This window comes from Acinonyx jubatus, chromosome X (genome assembly GCF_027475565.1).
Source record: "Acinonyx jubatus isolate Ajub_Pintada_27869175 chromosome X, VMU_Ajub_asm_v1.0, whole genome shotgun sequence".
Taxonomy (NCBI): Eukaryota; Metazoa; Chordata; class Mammalia; order Carnivora; family Felidae; genus Acinonyx; species Acinonyx jubatus.
Genome location: NC_069389.1, coordinates 12,203,186 through 12,228,880, shown reverse-complemented (window position 1 = coordinate 12,228,880; position 25,695 = coordinate 12,203,186). Strand labels below are relative to the sequence as shown.

The 25,695-nt window shown below is 42.6% G+C and overlaps 1 long non-coding RNA gene across 2 annotated transcripts in view; it reads right to left on the bottom strand.

Moving 5' to 3' along the window:
* The window catches only part of LOC113597751 (uncharacterized), a 68,937-nt gene that overhangs the window by 34,561 nt on the left and 8,681 nt on the right, over positions 1–25,695 (bottom strand). The window contains exon 3 of one of the 2 annotated variants that reach the window (XR_003418535.2): positions 17,359–17,404. This is a non-coding gene — a long non-coding RNA (uncharacterized LOC113597751). Of the gene's footprint in view, positions 1–14,833; positions 17,405–25,695 lie in introns of those variants that run through there. The other variant, XR_008290025.1, reaches the window with a different exon arrangement.

The window sequence follows — 25,695 nt, the reverse complement described above, 5'->3', positions numbered from 1 at the left end:
CAATTTCAGCATCTTGGGTGGAGAAAAATGATGGAGGCATCTTTCCAGCAGGTCATGGAGAAAATACTTGCATCTTCAAGGCACATCACTCTGCTTAACTGCTTCAGCAGCTTCCAGCAAACAACCTATCTTCATTTGCAAGTAACCATGGTTGTTAATCCATGCTACATTGGTATCGTTATCTTCTAAGTACAGAATTAAAGTTCCTTTGTCCCAAAGTTTTGGGTTATTTACTTAAGTAATCTCCACACCAAGCATTCGGCTCAAACTCACAGCCTGGAGATTAAGGGGCACATGCCCCTTCAACTTGGCCAGCCAGGCGTCCCCGAGTAACCTTTTTTAAAAAATGTGTTACTGCTGCTTTTACACCTTGTTTGACCTGCAGTTTGGGAAGCACTGCTGGTAGCACTTTGCACACTGTTAGGGGAGGAGTTCCTGTTATTAAAAGCAATGGTGAATTATATTAAATTAGTGCTTCCTCAACTTTAAGGATCCCCAGGGGTTCTGATTTGGTAGTTTGGGGTAGGACCCAAGAATTTACATTTCTACCGAGCTCCCAGGAGACACAGCTGCTGGTGAGAAGTCCACACTTGAAATAGCTCTGAGTTAAGTAATGACCTTGTCCCCACCCACTGTCTTCATCCATTTAAAGTGTACAATCCAAGGGTTTTTAGTATATCAACAAAGTTGTGCGACCATTAACATAATTTTAGAATATTTGCACCACCTCAAAAAGAAACTCCAAACACTTTAGCTATCACTCCTCTTTCCCCCAGTCCCTGGCAACCACTAATCTACCTTCTATCTCTATGAATTTGCCTATTCTAGACATTTTAGAGAAATGGAACCTACAGTCACCCTCTGTTCCTGAGTGTTTTCTTGAAGGGACAGGAGAACCACAATATTTGTCATGACTGAACAAGATTAGAAAAACAACTCTGTTGGGCACCATTCTTTAAGAAATGAGGCTCCAGAGGCACCTGGGTGGCTCAGTTGGTTAAGCGTCCGACCTGCTCACAGTTCATGGGTTCAAGCCCCACGTCAGGTTCTGTGCTGATGGCTCAGAGCCTGCAGCCTGCTTCAGAATCTCTCTCTCTCTCTTTTTCTCTCTCTCTCTCTCGTCCCTCCCCCACTCACGTTCTCTCTCAGAAAAATAAACATTAAAAAATTAAAAAAAAAAAAAAAAGAAAACAAATGAGGCTCCCAGGGATGATAGCTCTTCCTGAACAGGGTCATAGCATTAGTGGTGAAAGTTATTTGGATTTTGAAGGTTTATTATTGCTGTTGTGGTGGGATCTACTTATTTTATGTGGCCACTACCCTGCCTTCTGACAAAGACCCATTCTTTCTTCTGGAGGACTGTCTTTCGTGCTCCAACTGTGTGGTTTTAATGGCACTGCTAATCCTAATACCCTCCTCCCAGCTCCCATCACCACCCCACAGCCCATGTTAGAGACTGAATTTTGTGTCCCCATAAAATTCACATGTTGAAATCGCAGCCCCCAATGTGAGGGTATTAGGGACTCATTGGGAAATAATGATGTCGAGGTGGAGCCTCACAAATGGGATTAGTGCCCTCACAAGAGACATGACAGAGCTTGCCCCCTCTCCTGCACCCTGCCGTGTGAGCACACAGCAAGAAGGTGGTCATCTGGAAACCAGGAGGAGGGCTCACACCAGAAGCCAACCATGCCAGCACCCTAATTTCATATTTTCTAGCCTCCAGAACTGAGAGAAATAAATGTTGGTTGCTTCAGCCACCAAGTCTATGATATTCTGGTATAGCTGCCTGAGCTAAGAAACCTGATTCACAGGAGAGGGTACATGACCAAGATTGTTCTGGGCATTTTCCAAACAGCCCAGGGGAGAGAACTGTTTCTTTTCAGGCATCTGTGCTAGAAGGATATGAGCCCTTGAGCTGCCATCAAGCAGGTTTTCAACATCCTGGTTGAATCCTGCATCGAGAGGGAGCAACAAGGGAGGGAGGGAATCTTGAGGGGCATCATCATCTTATCCCTGAAGTTCCCAGGGGCGTCCTGGTTTTTGCTTCGCCAAGACTACTTTGTTGGTTCTGATCTCTATTCTAGAAGTATGGAATGGACCTCAAGCAGGCCTGAAGGCTCAGAACCAGAAACTTGTGGGAAATTTACCTTTAATGTCTCCAGTCTCATGGCAAATGAGGAGTGTACAAGGGTTGTTTTGTGTACGTTTCTTTCTGGCAAGTAGGCAAGCAGGTGGCCGGGCTCTCCGGTACGATTGAAAGGGGCTAAGAGAGTAAAAAGACCCCAAAAGAAGCGGCAAGTGAAGGTTTCTCTCACCTAGTAAAATTGTCACTCTGTGCCTGCTGTCCTTAAAAGGATCTTGGAGGAATCAAGGATGCAAACTGCATCGTCTCCTGCTTTGTGAGGCTGTTGTGTGAAGCTAAGTTTCTGTATCTTTTGACATCAGAGAAAACATACTCCTTTAACTCTGTCTATCGGCATCTTTCCACAAACCACATCACTGAGAAAAGAAGTACGATGAATCATCCCAAGGTCCTTCTAATAAATCCCTTTTTACCTAAAGTCCTTTTTGTTTGTTTTACCATCTGTCTTGAAAAGTTCCAACTAATACAACTAGCAATGCTAAGAAATTTAGTCATTATCCTGCTTGTCTGAAGATAATGCACTCACTATACTTTGGTGCAAAATATGATTATATATCACTGTCGAGCAGAACACCATGCACCAGCTATCAATCCCCTGCACACTGGCCACCAGAGGACCCTAAACACTTCTGCCCATTGCATGTTGGTACTGGAATTGCTAAGGAAAACGCAACACAGTCCAGCACTAGATGGAATGATGCTTGACTTACATGGAGAAAAGACAGAGCAAGACCAGTGACAATAGGGGGGTTAGTCCGCCATAGCCAGCAGGTTCCCCAGGAAGCCAACGCAGGGCAATTGGCCTATGCACACCCCTCTTGTGCCACAGAAGAACTCTGACCCTCCCCATGGAGTCTGCAATACCAAGAGCTAGGTGTGTGCCTGTGGCCTGTTGACATACATGGAGTTAAGGAGACTGAAGGAACATTCATTGAGCATGAAACAGGAAAAGATCTTCCCACACAAGGCAGCATAAGCTGTGCGGGCTCTTTACCTCTTGGCAAGGTAGTGGTCAAGGTCCAAGGCCCATTCTTATGTGGCCAGGTGGGGAGCCAATGTATGTGAGCCTGCCTTTCCCAACAATAATCAGATCCACTTGGAAACTTTGGCTTGCAAGTTGCAGAAGACCTAACTGAAACAGGACTGGGTCACATAACTGACAAGCTCCAGTAGTAAGGGCCCCAGACTCCATTATTCGTGACTCTTTGCTCTGTCTTCCAACATAATACCGTGATGATTGCCAAGACTGGCATTCTTTATGGAAGCAAAATGGGTGCAGGTTTTGTCTCTCCTGACATTAGACTCTTCTCTAACTGGACAAACTCAGCATTCCCGAAACAAAAGGGGAAGGGATTAAGGCTGCTACTTGTTGGGAGAGGCAATTGCCAAGTCTGCCGCATTGACCCGAGTCTCTCTTTTGGCTCAGTTTAGTTTGATAATGGCTGCACTTCAATTTTGAACCAGGTATTGTTGATGAGTGAACATAGCCCTGCCCAAAGGAAACTCACAGGCTTCTAATCAATTCAGAAATAGTTCCTTTGAATGTAATATTAAATGGTAATTTAAAAGTAACCTAAGAAACCCAGAGGAGGGGACTTAGCCTAACACAGGGTATTGTAAAGGCTCCTTAGTAAATATTTTCAAATACTTGAAGATATTTCCACTTAAGACTTCAACTCTGTACAAATGCTTCATAAGGCCTGACGCTACAGTATCCACTTATCCCTGGCAGGGACTGGCTCTCAGGCCATCCTAAGTTTATTCCAAAAGAAGCCTTTGCATAATTGTACTCTTTTTTTTAGCCCATTAGTGGTTTTGTTTCCATTTTCAACCAGTTGTTTGTTCTCTTGCTATATTCTCTCTCATTAACTTCTGACAGTGCAACAATCTTATCCTGCCCTCTTCCATTTGTTCTTATAGCTTTCCACCCTCTCCACCTACACAGGAAAGCTTAATTTTCATTTTCCAACATATAGAGACACACTGCCACTTTTTAGAGCCAAGTCAGAGAGTAATGGAAAGGTGAAAACTGACATTTATTAAGTGCCAACTACGTACTGGAACAAGAGTAGACTTTTGTGTGTGTGCATGCATCCATTTAACTCTCAAGTATGTGAGATAGGTATAGTGTCTCTGTTTTACAAATGAGGAAACTGAGCCCAGAAAACTCGTGTTACTCATAGAAAGTCACACAGCTGCTTAGTGAAGAGGCAGAAATCTATACCCAAGGCCATCTGATTTCAAAGTTTTTCTAAAGCTATTTTCTTTATTACCCAGTGATTTCATTTTTGGCTGCAATAAAAATCACCTGGAGAGTTAAAACACACACACACACACACACACACACACACACACACACACACGACTTTGGCACCACTCCTCTTAGAGATCCTTATTTTAAATAGGTGGGGCCCAGGCATCAGCATTTTCCTGCAAAGCTCCTTGGATGAGTCTAATGAAAACCCCGGGTTAGAACAAACTGTACTAGAATGTACCTCCCCAACCCTATCAGTAAATTTCATGAAACATAGCAGAGGCTGGACAGCACTTCAATCTCAACATCTAAAAATAGCTAATAGTGGCGGCAATACACAGTATTAAAGGAAACCCAGAGTAATCTCACCTCGGATGCTCCACTCAGGCAAAGTGTTTATGATCCGCCTGGGACCAAGGTAACAAATCAGATCCCAGACTTTGTTTCTGAGCCTGCATGTGACGGTTGACTTCTTAGCACACACCACAAATGCTCTGCCCCATATGCCCTCGGCCCACCCCGGGTTCACCCGCAGCTACTGGGGAAGACAGTCCTGTGCATGCTGACACTTCCTCGCCTCAAGCAGTGACCCATGTCTCCCTGCATCTCTGTCTGAGGGCTTTCTCTAGCACCTTTGGAGCTGGCTCAGCCTGTGCCCAGCAGTCTAGGAAGTGCCAGGGATTTATTATCCCCTGGGGGCAGCTCTTAATCAATGAGGGACAGAAGCCTGTGGCTAAATACCTTGGGCTCAGAGGCTGCTCAGTTCCCCTGAGCTTCATTTGCACATGGGTATAATGACTCATAACTCACCCTTTTTGGTGACTTCCTCCCTCGCCTGACGGTCCCCACTCCCTTACCTATGCTTCCTGGGATCACCTGCCCATTTTACTCTTTGCCCCCAAATCCTAGTTTCAGGGTCTGCTTTGGGGGAACCAAATGAGAACAACATGTAAGTGTTTCGTTTTAGCCTCAGATATAAATAAGTATAACCCAACAACGATACTAACTCACACATGAATACTACTTTAGAGCTTACAAAGGGCTTTCACAAACACTATCATTTTGATCACTAAAGGAGGAAAACATTTCCTAACACTGTCACAAGAGGGTTATGGGATGGATGCAATGAGCTTTTATTTCTTGAGAGAAAAGTATACCATTATCATAATAAAGACAGGCATAGATTCATTTTTCCCTGTAGGCACATACCCTGCTGATTCTATTTGACTCTGTTAGTGGGTCCTTCACAAGAAAAATGATCTATTCAAGCAAATATTAGAAATAATTCTATGGTTTTACACAGGGGATGCTCAAGTAATTAGTGCAACAACATCAATGGGTATTTTTTGAAGTTTTATCATGAATAGTCATTCATGCTTCATCATGTAAAATTAGATGTTAAAAATATGTGTTATGGAAACAGTTTTATTGAGATAAAAGCAATTTGACAGGGGTCACAGACTAGGGATAACAGAGAAATTCAACATTTTTTCTCTGTCCTCCTATAAATTTAAATAAAAATGAGATAGAAAGGGGGAGATCACTAGGGTCACAACATAAAGAATAATATTCCTTGGCCCTTACTTTGCAACATACAAAAGATTCTGCTGGGTATTATAGCTTCTAGCAGTCTTAGCCATAGAGAACTTTAGATAAAATTGACTAGCTCAAGGAAAGGATATTATTGTTGTGAGAATAAGAATGAGCAAAAACGCACAGCTCTCTCTGAATCGAAATCCCTAATGAAATGGATAATCCTGCAGCAGAAGAATTCGATTTAGGCTATTATTGCCCCATCTGTGCTGAGTCAGGGCTGGCCACCTTGTACTTTTCTTCACAGAAAGTAGGGCTCCTTTTTCAGTAGAATTGCAATCTTTTTTCTTTCTCTACAATTTGGACCTTCATCCTGCTGGTTGGATTTCTATTATTCGTACTGTAGGAATTTTAAAGCATTTCCTTAAAAACAAGATTAGGCGTTTTAAGTTTATATAGGAGGGTACCACCATAACCATGAAGTTAAGGTTCTTTCAGTTTCATATTTGCTTTTCAAGACAATCTAGATGATTTCTTAACATGTCTAAGCTATAATATCCACAAATGAAGCCTTGAACTTCCAGCTTTTTCTCCTAATCTACTGGCCTCTGACCTTAATGAAAACACACAATTTCATTTATCTTTTGGAGTCAGGATTTGGTCTGAGTGGTCATGACAAACTGGGGTGAGAAATGGATGTTTCCTTATAGAGGCTGATAGTGTAAAGGGGCAAATTGTGTCTCAGGAAAAAAATAAAAACGAAAGAGGAAAAAGATCTGATCCCCATCGCATGACTGAGAGAGGGGGCAGGCCAGATATGGAAGCAACATCTGTCCAGGCTCCATGAACAAAAGGGCAAGCGAACTGAAGAGGTAGAAATTTGGAAACACATGAAGAAGTTTGAGGGGAAGGAAGTGGGTGGGTAGAAAAAAGACACTAGAAATCAGTGAAGCTGAATTCGCCAGTGACTGCATTACTTGACCACCTCGGTATAGTCAGACTTTCTAAAATACATAAACAATTCCTATTTTAGTCCTCAGTCCCTACCGGAACATTCTGGATAGGGATGAGGAGACCAGTGGGCTGGGCTTGGCCTATAGTCGAGTAATTGCCGTCATGATCTGGAACACTGCTACCATTTTTTTTTTTTAAAGCAGCATTCCAGATCATAATGGCAATTACTACTGCAGGCTTAAGGATAGACTGTAAAAGTGTAAAATGTAAAAATTGCATATATTTATCCATTTTCCTCTGCTAAATTAATAAGACATTATCTTGGGGAAGTAGGAAGATGTAATGCTCTTTCCAACATTTTTCTCTCTTTTTTTTAAAGTTTATTTATATATTTTGAGAGAGATCGAGAGAGTGTGCACACGCACACATGCATGAGCAGGGGAGGGGCAGGGAGAGAGGGAGAGAGAGAATCCCAAGCAGGCCCTGCACTGTTAGCGCAGAGCCCGACGCAGGGCTCGATCTCACGAACTGTGAGATCGTGACCTGAACCAAAATCAAGAGTCAGATGCTCAAGTGACTGGGCCACCCAGGCACCTGTTCAACATTTTTCTTTGGGACTTTTCATTTTTACCATTGGTTTTAGATTGTGGATAGAAATAAGGTTTTTTTTGAAAAATTTAAAATGCATTCACATCTTCTTTGAGGCAGATTTTTGCCTAAAGGAGGTGATTATTTGTTATCAGCATTCCAAAAACACTTTTGGGGGGTTACTGCCCTCATCTGTGCTTATTTCTATAACTTAGGAAACACCAACATCTAGTCTGCAAGTAACTTTAAGGAAAAAAGGTGTTTGAAATGTATAGTGCTAAGATCAAGAGAGATGGTAATTTTGGTGCTTCCCACCTGAGAACTGAGAATCAGTTTAGTTGTTTTAGAAGCATCCAGTAGCCCCCTACCGACCTGAATTTTTTTCTGTCACTCATGAAGATGTCATCTTATCCACATATAGCACTTCAATTTTACCCTGGGTTTTGGGACGATTTCTGTTTTCTCTTGGCCAAGGGTAGACACCTATTTTTGATATATGAATTCATGTTTCTGAAAAGTTCTAAGTAATCAGTTAACTTAAGTTCAAATACTATCACACAACACAGAATACTTGTTCATGTTTTCAAACACCAAATATTACTTTAAAATCATGCCTGCTGTAGCATTCAGATGGGTTTTCTGTCAACACTTGGAAATTATAATATTCTTGGATGTTTTATTTATCAGTTCCCTTTCTCCTACTGCTGTTTGCAAGTTGAAGTAACAGTGCAAGCCAAAAGATTTCAGTTAGAGTCATGGGAATGTTATAAATGGTGGTGATTGGAACTGGACGAGGGACACAGACATTCCTAGGTTACATTATGCATTTTTTTCCCGGGTCTGGCTAAGAGTTAGGTCCTTTGATATCAGCTAAAACTGTCAAAATTAGTCAGTTGTGAAAATTCAAACCTTAGGAGGCATTCTTCATCTGAAAAATCTGTGTTAATGCTAACTGTCCAGGCCCCCAGGAGAAAATCTGGTGAACAAGACTGCAAGAGCAGATTCGAATTTTCTAATGCATGTTTCCCAGTTGGAAACAAATCACTTTTATTACCTTTCCTTATTTTTTCATTTGCAATTTGTGGACTCATAAATATTATACGTAGTTTAAAATTGAATGGAATTCTATGATTTACTTTTTCATAAATTTTTTAGAAAGTAATTGGCTTGTTCTTTGGTGCTCTCCTGATATTGAAGATGAAAAATATTATATAAGCATTTTGATGGATTTTGAGGTTTTAAAAAATTTATGGTGGGGAAGTTGACTCTAGAATAATACCGTTTCTGATTTGGTGTCTCAATTGTACTTTTTCTACTCCCACCCCAGCCCTCATGTACGCACCCTATTCATCCATTGCATTATGTATGGCACCTGGAGTGGAACAGTCTTACAGTGACAGCTGCTCTTGAAGAGTGGAGGACAGATATCACCACATCAAGCAAAATGTTTGGTAACCAGTGCGCTTTGAGTTTGCCAATTTAGAAGGACACACGTTGAAATTTTAACATTCATTTGTTGCGGGATGTTGGAAATAAATTCGGGCATGTTTAATGCCTTCCTTGGTAGGCTACTTGAGTAGCCTCTGGGTTCCTGTTAAGAGTACTAGTAATTATTTTCATGTTTATTTTCCTTAAGCAGGTATCTATTCTTTCCATCTTTTGTTACTCTTTGAAGGAAAAATAGGTCCTTAAAATTAATCTTGGATTAATACATATATTGATGTGTTAACTGGCCCAGAAAATCTCTTTTTCCACAGGTGACCCATCTCACTTACTCTGAACTTATGATGTTGGAGTTTTTAGATGCCTTTGGAAAAAAGAAGAAGAAAGGAGAAGGAGAAGAAGAAGATCACAAATAGATGTGTGATTAGGTTTTACTCATCTTTCTGGCTGGCTTCTATCTTTCAAAATCCTGATTCTGGATCTGGTACCCCATCCACTTGGGTATCGTCTGAAAATCTGATCAATTTGCCATCTCGAGAGAGACAGATGGTGTGCTGGACGGGCCTGTGCCTCCCGTCAGGGAACCTCGTGACAGGCTATCTCACAGGAAGGACTTCGAGGTGTTCAGCTGACAAGGGTGGTTGCTTTATGCAAATTCCAAGATTAGGATGCTCCTCACCTTGGCAGAGCCATTCCATTGACCATGAACTCAAGTCTTCCTAAGTCCTGACGATGCGCTCCCGATCGGGCGCCTCCTGCCCCTCTCGACTTCTCTATGAGTACAGAGGAGCACAGTCCTTCTCCTGGAGCCAACCCTGGTGCTTCCAACTGTACCCTGCCCTCAAGCACTTCTCTACACGAAAGAGAAGAGTTGGGAGAAAGGCACATGCGTGACACTGTCATGTATTTCATTGGTCCTCCTCTAAGTTTCCTCAATAAACCTGGTTTACCACTGCATTATGTAGTATGTATAGTATTTGTTGCTGCCTTGGGATTTAATAGTGGCACCACCTGACCTAATGCTATGATCGTTTGGAAACACAGAAGGGTTCACCCAGGGAGACATACATCTTCCCTGGGGTTGTTGGCAAGTCACCCGGCTGAGTTGGAATGATCAATCATCAGGTGGTCACAAGGCTTATGCCCAAAGACTGCAGAAGCCCTAGGGCAGTGTATGTTCAATGAAAGGAAAATATGGGATGATAAAGCTGCCCATGACTTCATCCCCTGGTTTCTTCTCAGAAGTCTGAAGATCCTTTCAAGCTCTAAAGATGACAAGGAAGGGGTGGAAGGCAGAGTAATGGGTCCCAGAAGATGTTCATGTCCTATATCCCTAGAACCTGGGAATATGTAACATTACGTGGCAAAGGGGAATTAAGGTTGCTAATCAACTAACTTTAAATTTTTTTTAATGTTTATTTGTTTTTGCGAGAGGGAAACAGAGTGCATGCAGGAGAGGGGAAGAGAGAGAGGGAGACACAGAATCAGAAGCAGGCTCCAGGCTCTGAGTTGTCAGCACAGAGCCCAACATGCGGCTTGAACTCACGAGCCGTGAGATCGTGACCTGAGCTGAAGTCAGACGCCTCACCGACTGAGCCACCCAGGTGCCCCTGGCTAACTTTAAAATAATGAGGTTATCCTTGATTATTGTTTGAGCCTGATGTAATCTCAAGGGTCCTTCAAAGTGGAAAAAGGAAGCAGAAGAGTCAGTCAGGTTGTGCTGGAAGGCCACCTAGCTGAGGGAGGAGTGTGTGCAGAGGCTAATACCTCCTGCTCTGTCTGGTCATCAACCAGGCCAAGTCAAGCAAGCCCTGCAAGGCCTGGGGAAGCCACCAAGCAGCTCCTGGTCACCTCTTGGGATACTGCCTTGGGTATGTGTGCGCTGAGAGCCCCACAGAGCTACATGGTTGGCTCTATACTACTTTCTGGAGTCTATTAACACAGTGGCTTCTCTAACCTCTGGCTAACTGTAGAAACACCACTGAGGGCCCAGTTAACTTCTGCCCCTGAAAGGAAGCCTGTATTTAATGAGCCCTGGGAGGAAGGTCTGCAAGGTCTGAAGACTAAAGGCTGAATGGGCGCTGGGAAGCAAACTCTCCTGGTGGGCTTTGACATGAGGATATTCCTCTCACCAGGAGGCCCTTCCTTTGACAGACCTCCCAAGGCTTCCCAGTTCCCACTGTTACTTGACAGGGTGCTGCCTGACCCTTCCAGCTCCTCCATAAATATTGGAGTAACAGTGGAGGGGCAGGGGGTCTCTAAATCTGTAAAACTCTTAGCAGAAAATCTAGAGAGAAATTATGACTTTGGATTTAGCAATGGATTCTTTGACATGACACCAAAACCACAAGCAAAGAAAAAAATAGATATGTTAGACTTCATCACAATTAAAAACTTTTTGAGAATTAAAAGATACTACCAAGAAAGTGAAAAAACAAGCTACATACAGAATGGGAGAAACTATTTTCAAATCATATATCTGATCACGGTCTAATATTTAGAATATATAAAAAAAAACTCCTACAACTTAAAAACAAAAAGACAAACAACACTATTTAAAAATGTGCAAAGGATATAAAGAGAATTTCAAAGCGATAATCAAAAACAGTGATTTATAAGCTTCTAAAATTGAAAGCCAGACAGTACAGTTTGAATTCAGAAGTACAGTTTGTCAAAAAGAGAGAAAACAAAAATTACTTAAAAGAAATAACAAACTGCATAACATTAACAATAATGAAAACACTTAAAAGCAATGAGAAGGAAAGAGAGAAAACCTACAAAAGTGAGAGTAAAAACCTCTACAGCTTCTACAGAGGTGGAAGGCAGAAAAACAAATATTGGGTGCCAAGCAAAAGTATTCAAGCTAGAATTTGAAACTTAGTGAAAATATCTATAACGAATAAGAGTTAAGTTAAAATGTTTTCAAAAATAAATTAACTGAGTGATGTGATTCCCAATAGCAGCTTCTTAAGAGTACACTTCTAGGAGAAATAGAAGTTTTTACATATGAAGATAAAAGGAAAATAACAGTAAGTGATTTGATATGGAAATATCAAATCATCATGGACATCAAACTAAAGGAGCTCCATAATCCATGGCAGCATCAAATTCAAAAGTATTTAGAGATAATAGTGGTTTTTATTTGAGAGAGAGAGAAAAAAAAAATCTTAAGCAGGCTCCACACCCAGCACAGAGCATGATGTGGGGCTCAATCCCACAACCCTGGGATCACGACCTGAGTCAGACACTCAAGAGTCAGACACTCAACCAACTGAGCCTCCCAGGCGCCCTGAGACAATAATTTTTTTTTAATTTTTTAATGTTTATTTTTGAGAGAGAGAGACAGACAGACAGAGCATGAGCAGGCAGGGGCAGAGAGGGAGGAAGACACAGAATCCGAAGCAGATTCCAGGCTCTGGGCTGTCAGCACAGAGCCTGATGGGGGGGCTTGTATTCACAGACCGTGAGATCATGACCTGAGCTGATGTTGGACACTCAACTGACTGAGCCACCCAGGTGCCTTGAGACAATAAATTTTTAAGTCCATAAATTAAAAAGATAAGAAATTCTGTGCAACTTGAATAGTTTAATTTATAGGCAGAAGAATCTGTTTTTCAGAAAAATATTCCTATTGCTAAATTGTAAAATAATAATAATAATAAGATACTTCCACTGCATATTTTGTGGAACACTGATTATCCTCTTAGCAGAACTCATTTGCACCAAAGGACTGACAGTAGCATAGGTACTGACTAGCAGCCTCTGGAAACCCAGGATTACTGGGCCATACACCCAGAAAAGGGTTGAGGAGGATGAAATTACAAAGTCCACCCAGTATATTCACCAGCAGCAAGATGTTCTTGGTGGCCCTTTTCTCTGGGGGAGAGGCTGATGCTATGAAGGTGCTAAGTTCCCTTCTGATGCCTGAACAAAAGAATCACCATGTATGCACTGGAGAGACACATGGCTTCTACAAAGAAAATGTCCCTAGATAGTGTCAAAGGGAAAAAGAGTTCTCTGATGATGGAGATCATAGGGGAAAGTGAGCAGTGTTCACTGACAGTCAGTAGATCGGCCTGGGAAAGACTGCATGAAGTCATGGTGGAGAAGATCATGTTACCGCTACAAGACAAAATAAAGAACCATAAAAGGAAGAACATATGGGTAATGTAATCTTTGAATTTATGTTTAAATCTTGCCAACCAGGAGGGCTGATGGTAATGGCCTAGAACATGCTCAGGAGGCAGGTGGTGCAGATCCAGAGGTCCCTAATTACCCTGTTCATATAGAGAAATGCCTTATATTTTATAATTTTGAAAATTTAGTGACAGAAAAATCCATTACTGTGAAGAGCATCACTATGTGGAGGAGGGCCAAATGACAGGTAATCCGGTCAGTGGCTTAGGCCTGTGATCTAGAAGGAGTGTGAAGATGGAGGAGAAAAGTCTTGGCACACAGACTGATGCCAGCTTGCACACCAAGGAATCTGTACGATAACGTAAGTGGTAAGTGTATTCTACCTTAATGGCATAGAGAAAACATATTCTGTATATCTGAAAAAAACAGACTTCACACCATCAATATTATTTCACTAGTCAAAATCATCACCATTATCATCATTTTTATTTCAACCAATTATCCTTGACTAACCTTCACTACTCATGTAACTTCTTGATAATCCAGCCTCTGCGTTATTTTCTACACCAAGTAACTTATATATGTAAAACACCAACAGGTGCACAATCATAACCGTACAGGATTTACAGTGTCTATAATTATACCTGGGCATCCCTTTCTAGATGTCATACCTTCATTGTTTTTCATTCCTTCATTTTCTATTTATCACCCAAAACTGGCAGACATGTAAGATTACTCAACGGATATTCGTTCAGCAAATAAAGTGTTATGCTAATACAAAATAAATCATCAAAACAATTTTTAAAAATGTACAAAGAACTTAAATAGACCTTTCTACAAGGAAGATGTAGAAATGGCCAATAGGTACATGAAAGATACTCATCATTAATCATTAGGGAGATAGAAATCAAAACCACAATGAGATACCATTTCACATCCACTAGGCTGGCTATTGAAAACAAAAACCAAAAACCAGAAAATAACAAATGTTAGTGAAGATGTGAAGAAATTGGAATCCTCATATATTGCTGATGGGACTGTAAAGTGGTACGGCTGCTATGGGAAACAGTTGGGCAGTTCCTCAAAAGGTTAAACATAAAGTTACCATGTAGGCCAGCAATTCCACCCCTAGGCATACCCAAAATGATTAAAAAAAGATGGTCAGGGGCACCTGAGTGGCTCAGTTGGTTAAGCATCTGACTCTTGATTTTGGTTCAGCTCATGATCTCATGGTCATGAGGCAGAGACCTGCACTGGGCTCCACGCTGAGCCTGTTTAAGATTCTCTCTCCCCCTCTCCCTCTGCCCCTATCCTACTCCTGTGCTCTTTCTCTCAAAAAAAAAAAAATAGGGGTGTCTGGGTGGCTCAGTCAGTTGAGCATTCGACTCTTGATTTCGGCTCAGGTCATGATCCCAGGGTAATGAGATTGAGCCCTGTGCTGGGCTCCACACGGAGTGTGAAGCCTGCTTGAGATTCTCTCTCTCTCTCCCCCTGCTCCTCTCCCTCCCTCACTCACTCTCTCTCTCAAAAATAAAAAATAAAAACTTTTTTTTAAAAAAGCAGACTAGGGGCGCCTGGGTGGCGCAGTCGGTTAAGCGTCCGACTTCAGCCAGGTCACGATCTCGCGGTCCGTGAGTTCGAGCCCCGCGTCGGGCTCTGGGCTGATGGCTCAGAGCCTGGAGCCTGTTTCCGATTCTGTGTCTCCCTCTCTCTCTGCCCCTCGCCCGTTCATGCTCTGTCTCTCTCTGTCCCAAAAATAAATAAACGTTGAAAAAAAAAAAAAAGCAGACTAGTGGGAGCGCCTGAGTGGCTCAGTTAAGTGGCCGACTTCAGCTCAGGTCATGGTCTCACAGCACAAGAGCCCCGCATCGGGCTCTGTGTTGACAGCTCAGAGCCCAGAGCCTGTTTCAGATTCCGTGTCTCCCTCTCTGTCCCTCCCCCACTCGCACTCTGTGTGTCTCTCTCTCAAAAATAAATAAACATTAAACATTTCTTTAAATAAAAATTAAAAAATAAAAATAAAAAGCAGAGTAGTAATTTCCAGGGCCTGGGGGAGGGGAGAATAGGGAGTGATTGCTTAATGGGTATGGGGTTTCCTTTTGAGGTGATGAAAAAGTTCTACAACCAACTAGTGGTAACTCTTGCACAACATTGAAAATGTACTTAATACCACTGAATTGCATACTTGAAGATGATTAAAATGGTAAATTTCATATCATGTGTAATTTACCACAATTTACAAAAGAAATAAAAAAGAACAAAGCCACCTAATAAGGCCTATCTGTCCATCTCGACCGATACTGAGACCTTGCCAAACACCTTGCAGAACTCTCTGTACACTATTTACACCACATTACTTTGACCAACCAGTCTCACATCATTAGCAAAAGTACAAGTAAAAGGAAATCTAATGACTGATGTTACGTTCTTTGTGACCCCACCATCCTAGCTCCTACAGCTCAGCAATTTCCTGTGTGGGTGCTAAATCGTTCTTTGAATATTGTAATCAATTACCTGGGAGTTACATCAAGTACACTAGACTGTAATTTTTGGTATTGCCTCATTTTTCAAAATTAGGAACTCCCCCCTTTCCCCATACCCTTCCATCCCTCTAGCTTCTCTCCCTTCCAACAGTAGGAATCCAGGGTCTCATTTGTAAGTTTTTGCTGATGGTTCATCATATTTACCTGGGCTCAAACCCCAGAACTTATGGCCAATCAATGCTGCATTTTTGTTGATTTTTTTTTCCTCCTCTTCTTCCTCGTCCTCCTCCTTCTCCTCCCCCTTCTTCTTCTTCTTCTTCTTCTTAAATCTCACCTCTCGTCACTCTCCTCTTCACTCACTACTCCAGCCATGCCAGCTTCCTCCCACCAATCTTTAGGATTTCACTCTCTGTTCTCTCTTTCCCCGGAAAGCTTATCCCCCAGATTCTACGGGTTCATTCCCTCACTTTCTTCAGATCTATGCTCAAATATCACATTGCCAGACAGGCCTTCCCTGGCCACTCTATCAGAAATAGCAACCTCTGGGATGCCTGAATGGCTCAGTTGGTTAAGTGCCCGACTCTTGATTTCGGCTCGGGTCATGATTCCTGGGTCATGGGACTGAGACCCGTGTCAGGCTCTGCACTGAGAATGGAGCCTGCTTGGGATTCTCTCTCTCCTTCTGCCTCTCTCCCCTGCTCATACTCTTTCTCTCTAAAATAAAAAAAAATTTTTTTTAATTAACAAAAAAAAGAAATAGCAACACCCGCTGCCCCTCTCTGGCATGTTTCTGGTGCTGTTTCTCACCTCCTGACCTATTTGTTTATCTGCTTATTGTGTGTCTCCTGCTGTCACTCCCTTCTCCTCACCTCTTGGCACTTCTCACTACATGACAGAGTTATGTGTTTATTTTTGGATTGTCTAGCTCCCCTGAGATATCACAGGAGCTCTGCATTATTTATGTAATAAATTCAGGTTGGCCTTCAACTTTCCCCTGACCCATTCAGTCAGTCAACCAAGAGTTATTGACCAATCTTTATATGCCAGGTACCGTGTCAAGTCTCTGAGACACAGAAAATGGAAAAACAATGTCCCTGCTGGTAGGGAATGTCTGGAATAATAGCAGTGGCCAGACAACAATAGGTCACGATCTAGGGAATGTCAGGGAGGTCTCAGTGAAGAAGTGAAAAGGGCTGAGGTTTTCTGAATGCTGAGGAAGGTTTCCACAGGTGTTCAGTCACTGAGGTGGAAGAGAATATAGGTCGTTCAAGGAACTTTAATATTCTGAGGCTAGAGCCCCAGCTGCAAAGGAGAGAAGGGTAGCACTTATCATCATCTGATCACGTGTTTATCATTTATCTGTCCGCCACTCTCTTTCCCCTCACTTCTTGGGCTCATCAACTCCTGAGCAAGCCCCAGGAGTCTGGCCCTGAAGGGCCACTACACAGAGTTTGACACCTGCAAGCGAGCAAGCATGGAGCATGTGGTCAAGAAGACAGAAAGAGGGAAACGAGGCAGGGAGCCCAGCAGCTATGCTGTTTGTACAAAGCCCTCATTATTCCTGCTTGCAGATGGCTGCAGTACTTAAGACAGCTGCCAAGTCAGATTAAAATCAATCAAGAATGTAGAATATGGGTCCTAGGTTCAACAGACAGAACCACTGGTAAGGGACTCATTGCTATACAAAAGCTTCCCTGTTTCGGTGTAGGTTGGAGCAGGGCAGTGTTCAGGGAAAGGCTGGTTAACCAGCCCAGCATGTAATTGAGTCTGTTCTTTTCTCTGTTCTACTAATGATTCATTAAGCAGAGTGTGCCACTTACTGTGATCCAGACTCATGACTTCAAATCCAACAGAGGAGGCCAATTTCTGCAAAGTACAGGAAGGAAACAATCAGTGCCCTGGGCTTGGTTAGGGCAAGAGGCCTGTCGTTGCTATTCTCCAGGCAAGACATTCTGGGAGAACTATAGCTTCAGACCTAGACACAGAGCTGGTGGTAGAAAAAGCCGAGGCTAATGATAAACACATGCCTTGTACTTGGTTACCGTCACACCAACTTTTTTTTTCAATAAACCTGTAAAAAATTTTAGCTGCAGCTGAATGATTAGATTAGGGAAAGAAGTGTCAACTGGCACTAAATATTACAGTGTTAAGAAACTAGTTTGGGGGCGCCTGGGTGGCTCGGTTGAGCAACTGACTTCGGCTCAGGTCATGATCTTGCACTTTGTGAGTTTGAGCCCCACGTCGGGCTCTATGCTGACAGCTCAGAGCCTGGAGCCTGATTCAGATTGTGTCTCCCCCTCTCTACCCCTCCCCTGCTCACGCTCTGTGTCTCTCTGTCTCTCAATAATAAATAAATGTTAAAAAAAATAAAAATAAAAATAAAGAAACTAGTTTGACTTATTACTTTAAGGAGAGCTGAGGGGCAGCTGGTGGCTTGGTCGGTTAAGTGTCCGACTCTTGTTTTCAGCTCAGGTCACGATCCCAGGGTTGTGGGATCGAGCCCCATGTTGGGCTCTGTGTTGAGCATGGAGTCTGCTTGGGATATTCTCTCTCTCTCTCTCTCTCTCTCTCTCTCTCTCCCTTTCTCCCTCTCTCTCCCCTGGCATCTACCTCTTTCCCCCACTTACATGCTCTCTGTCCCTCTAATATAAATAAATAATTTTTTTAAAAAGGAGAACTGAGAATTCCTGGAAAGTTGCTGTGTGAAGAATTCATAGTATTCACATGCCGCCTTATACCTACTATGTACAAAGCATTGTGATAGGTGCTCAGCATCCTTTATTTTATTGCACCGTCAAAACAACTGTCTGAAACATATATTTTTAAGATACGTTTTTAAGTAATCTTTACGCCCAATGTGGGGCTCGAACTCACAGCCCCAAGATGAAAAGTCACATGCTGTACTGACTGAGACAGCCAGGTGCCCCTCTGAAACATATATTTTTAACCTCATTTAACAGATGAGGAAACTGAGGTTCTGAAAGATTAAGCAAGCTGATTAGGGCACAGAGAAAAACCAACATTTAAAGCTTGAGTCTGTCTGACTTGAAGGGCATAGTGTTTTGTATGGTTCCCTGAAAAGCTTTCAGGCTTTTGTGGCCAACACCGAGTACCTTCCACAACGAAGCGCTGTTGGAGAAACCATAACATGAGAATTAGAAATGTATTTGTACTGGGGCATCTGGGTGGCTCAGTCAGTAAGCGTCTGACTTCGGCTCAGGTCATGATCTCACAGTTCATGAGTTCGAGCCCCACGTCGGGCTCTGCGCTGACAGCTCAGTGACTGGAGCCTGTTTCAGATTCTGTCTGCCTCTCTCTCTGCTCCTCCCCCACTCACACTCTGTCTCTCTCTCAAAAATAAATAAACATTAAGAAAAAAAAAATTTTTTTAAAAGAGAAGTGTTTGTACTGGGGCGTCTGGGTGGCTCAGTTGGTTGCGTGTCCGACTTCAGCTCAGGTCATGATCTCGTGGTCTGTGAGATGGAGCCCCGCATCAGGCTCTGTGCTGACAGCTCAGAGCCTGGAACCTGCTTCAGATTCTGTGTCTCCTTCTCTCTCTGCTCCTCCCCTGCTCATGCTCCATCTCTTTCCCTCTCTCTCTCAAAAATAAGTCAAGGTTAAAAAAATAAAAAATAAATAAAAAGAAAAGTATTTGTACTAAATATGAATTTGCAATGATGGAAACCACAGTAAGGAAATGCAGTTTCTTCAGTAGTTGTGAAAATGCATGATTCTCCACTCAGATTAAGAGATACCCACAAGCAGAAAGAAAACAGGTGAAGGAAAGACTTTCATTTAAGAGAAAAGAAATCACCTCAATTCAAGGTTAAATCAGGAATATAATGGAGTATAAAATAAGAAAGCATCTTTAAGAGAAACACAAAGCAACTTCAAGAAAAGAGCCCCTCGGCTGAGTGCTTGTGCATTCGGCATTATGAAAGAGAACCCAAAGAAATTCTAGACACTGGCCTCCTATTTCATTTGTGCATGACTATTCTAGACTTTGGCATATAACTCATGAAACATTTCATTTCTGCTTAGGGCAGAGAGTGCGCACGCGCGCGCGCGCGCGCGCGCGCACACACACACACACACACACACACACACACACACATCCCCCAACAATGTCAGACCTGCCCTGGTCTCTTCAGGATACCCAAATTGAAAGGAGCCTTAAGGTTCCGAGCATCCAGCCCTTCACGTAGCAGAGGAGTCCCCTCTACCATGTCATTCGTGTGAACATCTCCAACAACCGGGAGCTCACCTACCTCAACTCTAGACTGCTAATTATTAGTCGTACTTATTTATATGTTATCTAGAATCTACCAGCCTGTAACTTTCATCCATTGATCCTTGCTTTCTTCTTGGAACTAAACATAATTTTGCCTTATATTCCATCTCTTTCTATGCTATAAGGGAGCCATCCTTTTGCCCCTAAATATTTTATTCCTTGAGCTAACCATCCTTACTCATTTCAGCATTTGCTCCTATGTCATGATTTATGGCACTCTATGGTATGACTCCTGTGAAGGAGTTGAAGTTGGTCTACATCTCTCATGAAATATGTTTCCCTGAATTGAACATAATAAATCAAAGGATGGTAAGATTGATTATCAAAAGCACGGAACAGTCAGAATACTATATTTCTATTTAAACAGCCCAAGATTCCATTGGGTATTTTTTTCTTTTATTTTGTAGCCTCATCACACTCTGGGCTCTTCCTGGCTTCAGGCCACTAAAATCCCCAAGTCTTTTTTTCCCACGTGCTGCTATTTACCAAACTCTCCCCATATCCTTAACTTTGGTTCCAACGATAAAACACTCAAACTTGTCATATTTAAATTTCATTTTAATAGAGATGGCCACTTATGCATTTATTTATGAATTTATCCTGCCTTATTCCAAAAGATACTAGCTGATACATCGTCCCTGAGCCAATGCCAGTTTGCAACCTGCTTTGTCATCTGATTTATTCACACTCCCTCCCAGCTTCTTGTTATTCAGACGTTGATAACCACGTCCATTCAGCCCATATTCAGGTTACTTAAAAAGGACCATGCTAGGAAAACATCCCTGTTTAATACAGGCATTCAACAAAATTTGCCAGATTTGACAAAAACAGATCAGCATTCTTAGGGCAGAGTGGTTATGCTGCTAAATTATCTCATCATCCATCCAGTTTCTCCATCTTTTCCGCAAGGATGCCATGAAAGTCTTTGAAAAATGCCTTGCAGAAATACAGAAACTCTATGTCCACAGATTTCCTTTGATCTACTCATCTAATAAACATATCACAAAAGAAACCAAAGCCTGCCTGTCAGGCTGCCTTTTCTTAGTAAATTCATGCTGTTTTCTTTAAGGCTCACCTCTTCCCTCTGTGCAAATTCACACACCACCCATATGATATTCTTAATGCAGAACTAATTTTGAAATCCCTGTTCACACTGCCATCACCTACCTTCTCCCTCTTTCTGAAAACCAAGACATTTGCCCTTTTCCTGTCTTCAGGAAGCACTTTTATTTCCCATAGGCTGCAGATGGTATCTTAAGGACCTGTTTTGAAAACTGTTTTCATAGTTTCAGTTATGTTTTGCACAAACCTGAAGACTTGCATTCTTTTTATTCTTTGCATCCTTGGAGGGGGAGTGGTGGTGGGAAGGGGAGAGAAGTTTCCCTAAAGAATGGGGGTGCTGTGCTTAGAAGGAGGGAGGGATACTGGGCAAACGAGAGATTCTACTGTAGCATCCAACCTTCAATTTCAAATACCCTTCAGTAAGTCTCAGTTCTCTCGAGTTAGTCTTTCCTGCATTAGTGTTACAGGTCTGTGCTGTTCTTGTGGTCTGAGTCTTTGATTGCTATCTCCTTCCTCCCAGGTTTTCAATGTGTCTCTTCCAATCTGAGCTCCTCCAAGAGTCTCAGCCCCTCACGCCAGCACATTTAGTCTCTCGGATTACTTCCTCCACTCTTATTAATAAGGGGCTCCAGTACCTTCATACAGACAACAGCCCCATATGCTTATTTGTAACTGACATTTCCTGGAGGGAGATGTATTTATTCGCTTTTATTGCTGTTAGTAGGCCCTGATCCCATTTGCACAGTTTATATTACTGATGTGATTGAAAATTAGCCAAAGACCACAAAACCTGAAGCCGTCGAGGGCTTCCAAGGTCAAAAGGCTAGGAAGTAAAGTATTCCATTCTCAGGATGAAAACTGAATCCTCACATTAACCTTCCTAATTATTTGCTTACCTTGTTTTTATACTTTCTAAGCGAACAGGAACAAAGCCACTTGCTGCTGTTCTCGTTAACACTAATGATCAATAAGTAGAAAAAATTTTTTGCTGATTCTTTTGTTTTGCTCAACATTATGCATGCTTAATTTACAGCTTATTAGGCCATTGCCAGTTTTGCTCATTATCTCCTCTACAAGATGAATGTGTTTCTTAAGCCAGTAGTTAACATGAAGCAACAATGACTGACTCCATCTTTGTAATTAAGCAACGCTTTCTGTTATATTTACTGCTGGGGGTGGGGAGGGAAAAAGAAAGTATTAGTATTTAATACTAACTTATTTTACATACTCCCAAGAGAAAGAGGTACTTATAACAATTTCAATGCTTAATGTTAACGACCAGAGCTGACTTGGTGTCCAAAGGGAGTGTTTGCCTTACATCCTCCCCTAAGTTCTTTTGAGGTTCTGTCCCCCCATTAAAAGCAGGCTTTGAAATGAAATCTCATGGATGAACCTTGGAAACACTATGCTAACTGAAGGAAGCCAGCCACAAAGGGCTTTATACTGTATGCTTCCATTTAAATGAAATGGCCAGAATAGGCAAATCCATAGACAGAAAGCACATTAGTGGCTGCCAGAAGCTGGCGGGGAAGGGGGGCGTGGAGAAATTCAGGGGTAATGGCTAAGAGGTATGGGGTTTCCTTTTGGAGTAATGAAAATGTTCTGAAATTGATATTGGTAACAATTGCACAGCTCTGTCAATAAACTAAAACCCACTGAATTGTACACTATCAGGGGGTGAATTGTGTGGCATGTGGATTATATGCCCATAAAGCTGGGGTTTTTTTGTTTTGTTTTGTTTTGTTTTAAATTACACCCTACTCCTCCTGTTGCCATTATACACCACTCCTCTTTGGAGTCCTTAGCAATTGCATCATGGTCACCTTTTTCATCTGGTCCTGCTCCCATCCCAAATGACTTTAACATCCACATAGGTGACCCACTACTTAACACCCAAGTGTGTCCCTTCCTTGGTCTTCTCTGCTCCGGGGACCGTCGCTTCCATTCCGCTCAGCCACCCACTCTACCCTTATTTGTTGCACACTCTACCCAACCTCCGTACCTCCTCCACCTCTGAGATAATACATTCATGTGTCTCTCTCAGAACACAATTTCCAGTACTTCCAGCTGTCTCACTCAGTTGCACTAACTATAACCTGGGCTTCATAGGGGTAGGGTCTTCCTCTTCCTCAGCCCCATTACTTTCTCTCTTTCTGCTCTTATCGATCTCCTCAACCTCCTGCCCTCCCATCCTAGAACTCCCCACTTCCAGCGTCACTGCCTTCCTGCTCTGCTTTGAATGCCAAGCCTCGTCACTTCAGGCTCTTGTCCTTCTATCTCAGTCATCTGCCAAATCTCAACCTTCCATCAGTGTAACTAATTACAGAATGACCCAGTCCTAGATCTTGTCTCCACTGCTTATTCAGTGCCCTCAGTTATCCTTTCCCATTGTTCCAGAAGTTTCTCTCCAGTTCTCCAAGGTCCAGTAGAAAACTGATTCGCACCTCGCAACCCATCTCCACCTCCCTCTTCACACCCAGTAGATAATCTTACCTCCTCCTCTATGTCAGAGAGGAAGCAGCTCCTTCCGCACCACCAAACTATGTGTTTATCAACATCATTTCTTCCTCATCCACCGTTCACTGTTCAAATCTTCACCCTCTCCCTCTCTGCTGACTCCTACTCACCAGCATGTCCTCCTCCTGAAGCAACAGCACCATGAACTTGATGCCCTACCCTGTCTCAGCTACCTCTCTTTTTTCCCCCCTCTTTAAATACAAACCTCCTAAAAAAGCTGTCTCCATTTCTCCCTTTCCACTTTTTCCTCCATATGCTGCAGTGAGTATTTCTACACATCACTTCACTCAAATAGCTTTTTTGTCTACACATCACTTCACTCAAATGGCTTTTTTGACTCCAGTGAGCTCTTTCTGTTCCTACTTGAATTCTCAGCAATATTTGGCACATTTGACAACTTTCTCCTTCTTATGAGGATCTCTTCCTTTAGCTTCATGATGCTACATACTTCCGGATCTCCTCCCATGCTTTTGACCACTCCTTCTCAGTCTTCTTTTGAGGCTTTGCCTTGCCTGCCCCCTAAGAGTTAGTATCCCCGAGTTGTGTCCTGGGTATTTGCATAAGTGAGATATTAAATGTGTAACAAATTAACACAAACTTAGCAGTTTAAACCAATATCCATCTATTATCTCCCAGCTTCTATGGGTCAGGAGTTCGGGCACAAGTTTGCTGGGTCCTCTACCTAGGTCCCACAAGGCTAAAGTCAAGGTGTTGGCCAGGGATTCATTCTCATCTGCAGCTTGGGGGCCTCTTCCAAGCTCATTCAGGGTGCTGGTAGAATTCAGGCCCCTCAGATATCTGATTTTGGAGCTTAAAAAAATGGGTTCATTTCACCATCTGTCTGCCTTTTTCCTGAGTTCCCTCTCAGAAAATAATCCCCCATTGTCATTCTTGACTTTATGCTCACTCACTTGGCCCCCACATCATAGCAACTTACACCAATCAATCCTACCTCCTAAACTTTCTCTAATCTACCTCCTTCTTTATTCTCTAATCTACCTCTCTTTATTCCTTGTTCAGGGTACCGTCACCTCTCATGTAAATTATCCAACAGCTTCCCAACTGGTCTCTTAGCCACCAGTCTTAACCTCTGCTATGGACATTGTGGACCTGCTTGCTCAATATCCATTCCAACCTCCCTGCCGTGCTCTTTCCAGAAAATGAAAAACAACCTTCTTTAAACAGGCTTCTGGTTGTGACATAGACTGTAATGATCAAGTGCACTCATGTAACATTTGGAAGATGGAAGTGATATATCATGAAGAGGGGGCCTTGCCTCTGCTATTCCAGCTGGCCAGCACGGTTATGGAAGCGTCTGGCTTTCAGTGGCAGCTGGAGAAGGAGCCCAGTGTCCAGTCCCTATCCATATAACTGGGGAAAAAAAGGCAGTACCCAGGCATCCATTTTGCTGGCAACAGCTTCCTGACTTCTTAAACACAGCACAGAAGGTATAGTCCTGAAGCCAGCAGTTAGGGGGACAGCTTCTTAACATTCCAGCTCACTGATCACGGCAGACACAGAGGCTCCCCGGCAGTCAAGGTCTGTAGTATTATTCTGGAAGGTTTTTCTGGAAACTCAGCCTAGATTGTGCTCTTCCAATCATTTTTAGACTGCTTCCATCAGTATCAGTTAGAACATGGTTCATTCTATCTACAACTAAACTCTGGCTACAATATATCCTGTAATTAACCACAGTTCATTCAGACTGATCTTTCTGAAACTCTAAAACTCATATCCTGTAATGGCAGTGCCCTTGCATAAAAATCTTTCAATGTCTCCCAATATCCTTATAGAAAGCCTGTATCTTTTTAATCTGGCTTGAAAGGTCCCACCTGATCTGATTCTCCTATCCTCGCAGACTCATCCCTATCTAGGTACCCTCTGGCCATGTGGACCTTCTGTTCTGGTCCCTAGGATACTCATGCACTCATCGCTTCACCTTTGCCCATGCTATTCTCTCTTTACGGAACACTCTTGCCCTGTCTTCTCTTGCTTAATGCCCCCCTCCCCCAATCTTTTTTAAAAATCTTGGCCAAAGGCTGTATCTTCCAAACAATCTTCCCTGACTCCACCACATATCACTAGTACCAAAACTCTAGGTTAGGCCCTCACTTATATGCTCCCACAGCATCCTGCCCTCCCCGCTTTGAAACACTCACTCCACTGTATTGGGATTGCCAATTGTAAACTCTACTCCCCCTGCCAACCCCACCTTTACACCCTATACCTGGTGGGAGGTTCCATCTAAGTTGTTCTCTATTTTATCCCCAGTACTGAATGCCTGGTC